This window comes from Rhinoraja longicauda, chromosome 9, assembly GCF_053455715.1.
Source record: "Rhinoraja longicauda isolate Sanriku21f chromosome 9, sRhiLon1.1, whole genome shotgun sequence".
Lineage (NCBI taxonomy): Eukaryota > Metazoa > Chordata > Chondrichthyes > Rajiformes > Arhynchobatidae > Rhinoraja > Rhinoraja longicauda.
Window position 1 is genome coordinate 35,590,863 of NC_135961.1, and position 4,095 is coordinate 35,594,957.

The window sequence follows — 4,095 nt, forward strand, 5'->3', positions numbered from 1 at the left end:
CGCCCCGCGCCCCACGTGACCTAACCCAGCCAGCGGCCACGTGCTCCCGCTCCACCAATGGCGACAACGTGCTCCCGCTCCACCAATGGCGACCACGTGCTCCCGCTCCCACCAATGGAGACCACGTGCTCCCGCTCCACCAATGGCGACCACGTGCTCCCGCGCGTTGCTACGCAACTTCGGCCGCGTTCGAATCGATCCATCAGTGGCCCGCTCACAGTCTGAAGGCTGAAGGACGCAACGAGCCCGCGAAAGCAAATGCCCAGCGATTTCCCAAAACAAATCATAGGGAGCCCAGTGGTGGTTAAACTGAACTCGGGTGTGGATTACCGAGGTGTTTTAGCTTGTTTGGATGAATATATGAGCATAACACTGGAACAGACAGAAGAATATGTAAACGGTCAGTTTAAGAACAAATACGGAGATGCATTTATTTGAGGCAATAGACAATGGACAATAGGCAATAGGTGCAGGAGGAGGGCATTCGGCCCTTCGAGCCAGCACCGTCATTCAATGGTGATCATGGCTGATCTTTCTCAATCAGTACCCCGTTCCTGTCTTCTCCCCATAACCCCCTGACTCCGCTATCCTTAAGAGCTCTATCTAGCTCTCTCTTGAATGCATTCAGAGAATTGGCCTCCACTGCCTTCTGAGGCAGAGAATTCCACAGATTCACAACTCTCTGACTGAAAAAGTTTTTCCTCATCTCAGTTCTAAATGGCCTGCCCCTTATTCTTAAACTGTGGCCCCTTGTTCCGGACTCCCCCAACATTGGGAACATGTTTCCTGCCTCTAACATGTCCAACCCCTTAATAATCTTATACGTTTCGATAAGATCTCTCATCCTTCTAAATTCCAGTGTATACAAGCCCAGTTGCTCCAGTCTTTCAACATGTGACAGTCCCGCCATTCCGGGAATTAACCTAGTAAACCTACGCTGCACGCCCTCAATAGCAAGAATATCCTTCGTCAAATTTGGAGACCAAAACTGCACACAGTACTCCAGGTGCGGCCTCACTAGGGCCCTGTACAACTGCAGAAGGACCTCTTTGCTCTTATACTCAACTCCTCTTGTTATGAAGGCCAACATTCCATTGGCTTTCTTCACTGCCTGCTGTAGCTGCATGCTTCCTTTCAGTGACTGATGCACTAGGACACCCAGATCTCGTTGTACGTCCCCTGTTCCTAACTTGACACCATTCAGATAATACTCTGCCTTCCTATTCTTACCTCCAAAGTGGATAACCCCATACTTATCCACATTAAACTGCATCTGCTATGCATCCGCCCACTCACACAACCTGTCCAAGTCACCCTGCAACCTCATAGCATCTTCCTCACAGTTCACACTACCACCCAGCTTTGTATCATCTGCAAATTTGCTAATGGTACTTTTAATCCCTTCATCCAAGTCATTAATGTATATTGTAAATAGCTGCGGTCCCAGCACCAAGCCTTGCGGTACCTCACTAGTTACTGCCTGCCATTCTGAAAGGGACCCATTTATCCCCACTCTTTGCTTTCTGTCTGTCAACCAATTTTCTATCCATGTCAGTACCCTACCTCCAATACCATGTGCTCTAATTTTGCCCACTAATCTATGTGGAACCTTGTCAAAGGCTTTCTGAAAGTCAAGGTACACCAGCTCTCCCCAGTCAATTTTCCTAGTTACATCCTCAAAGAATTCCAGAAGATTAGTCAAGCATGATTTCCCCTTCGTAAATCCATGCTGACTCGGAACAATTCTGTTACTACTATCCAAATGCTCCGCAATTTCGTCTTTTATAATTGACTCCAGCATCTTCCCCACCACTGATGTCAGACTAACTGGTTTATAATTTCCCGTTTTCTCTCTCCCTCCTTTCTTAAAAAGTGGGACAACATGAGCTACCCTCCAATCCACAGGAACTGATCCTGAATCTATAGAACATTGGAAAATGATCACCAATGCATCCACAATTTCTAGTGTCACCTCCTTAAGTACTCTGGGATGCAGACCATCAGGCCCTGGGGATTTATCAGCCTTCAGTCCCATCAGTCTACCCAACACCATTTCCTGCCTAATGTGGATTTCCTTCAGTTCCTCCGTCACAAAACTCTTTAGAAAATTTAGTTTTCTACACTATATAACTGGTGGTTTCTCAATAAAGAATGATTTAATATCTTAGTTTGGTTTACCAGATAATGGCTGTGATGTATGTGTCAAACGTGATGTCTTATTCTGACTGGTACTGGCCTATTTTGGAAGTGGTAATTGTAAGAAACAGCGTTCACCATAAGCCGTTAAACTTCACAAAAGGTACTTTATTAAGATTATATACAGAGACCATGGCATTAGTCTCCGTAAGGTTTCACATCTAGATCAGACCCCCCACCAGCTAGTTGCATACCACTAGATGGCCTAGTGGAAAACACGGCATGGATCAGGGATCATCTTTACTGTTTAATTAAAATTGCTTTCCTGTGGTATATTTAGATTTACACCTGCTCTGTTGAGCAGATGCACTCGCTCACCTGAGCTGGCTTGCTAGTATCTAACGCTATCCTGTGCACTTTCTCTCCTATTTATCTTGATGTAAGGTCAATTAAGTCAGCTGTTTTGTATGCGAGGTATCTGAGCTGAGGCTGGAGAGAGAGAGAGAGAGAGAGAGAGAGAGAGAGAGAGAGAGAGAGAGAGAGAGAGAGAGAGAGAGAGAGAGAGAGAGAGAGAGAGAGAGAGAGAGAGAGAGAGAGAAAGAAAGCGTGCAGTGGATACAGAAGAGGAGAGCTTCAGGAATCAGGACTGAAGAACAAATCACCACTAATTTCCATCCTGCTCTTAAATATACTTGGACCATCTCCGACATCTCCCTACTGTTTCTGGATCTCACCATGTCCATCACAGGAGACAGACTAGTAACCGACATCTACTACAAACCCACTGACTCCCACAGCTATCTAGACTACACTTCTTCCCACCCTGTCTCCTGCAAAGAGTCTATCCCCTACTCCCAATTCCTCCGTCTACGCCGCATCTGCGCCCAGGATGAGGTGTTTCACACTAGGGCATCAGAGATGTCCTCGTTCTTTAGGAAGCGGGGCTTCCCCTCTTCCATTATCGATGAGGCTCTCATTGGGACCTCCTCTATATCCCGCAGCTCCACTCTTGCTCCCCCTCCCCCCATTCGTAACAAGGACAGAGTCCCCCTTGTCCTCACCTTCCACCCCATCAGCCAGCGTGTCCAACAAATTATCTTCCAACATTTCCGTCACCTTCAACGGGATCCCACTACTGGCCACATCTTCCCATCTCCTCCCCTTTTTGCTTTCCGCAGAAACCGTTCCCTCCGTAACTCCCTGGTCCACTCATCCCTTCCTACCCAAACCACCCCCTCTCCAGGCACTTTCCCCAGCAACCGCAGGAGATGCAACACCTGTCCCTTTAACTCCCCCCTCAACATCCAAGGACCCAAACAGTCCTTCCAGGTGAGGCAGAGGTTCACCTGCACCTCCTCCAACCTCATCTATTGTATCCGCTGTTCCAGATGTCAACTTCTCTACATCGGCGAGATCAAACGCAGGCTCGGCGATCGTTTCGCTCAACACCTTCGCTCAGTTCGCCTCAACCAACCTGATCTCCTGATGGTTGAGCACTTCAACTCCCCCTCCCACTCCCAGTCTGACCTTTCTGTCATGAGCCCCCTCCAGTGTCATAATGAGGCCCACCGCAAATTGGAGGAACAGCACCTCATATTTCGCTTGGGCAGCTTGCAGCCCAGCGGTATGAACATTGACTTCTCTAACTTTAGATAGTTCCTGTGTCCCTCCCTTCCCCTCCCCCTTCCCAGTTCTCCCACTGTCTTCCTGTCTCCAACTATATCCTTTCTTCGTCCTGCCCCCCCCCCGACATCAGTCTGAAGAAGGGTCTCAACCCGAAACGTCACACATTCCTTCTCTCCAGAGATGCTGCATGACCTGCTGAGTTACTCCAGCATTGTGATACCCAGGACTGAAGAAGAGGCTGGCATCTGGCGAGATTTTGCAGGGAGATAAGAGAACCGTGTTAGCCTTTCAGTGGGAGGAAGCGACGAGGGAGAGACTTGTGAGGAATCTTCC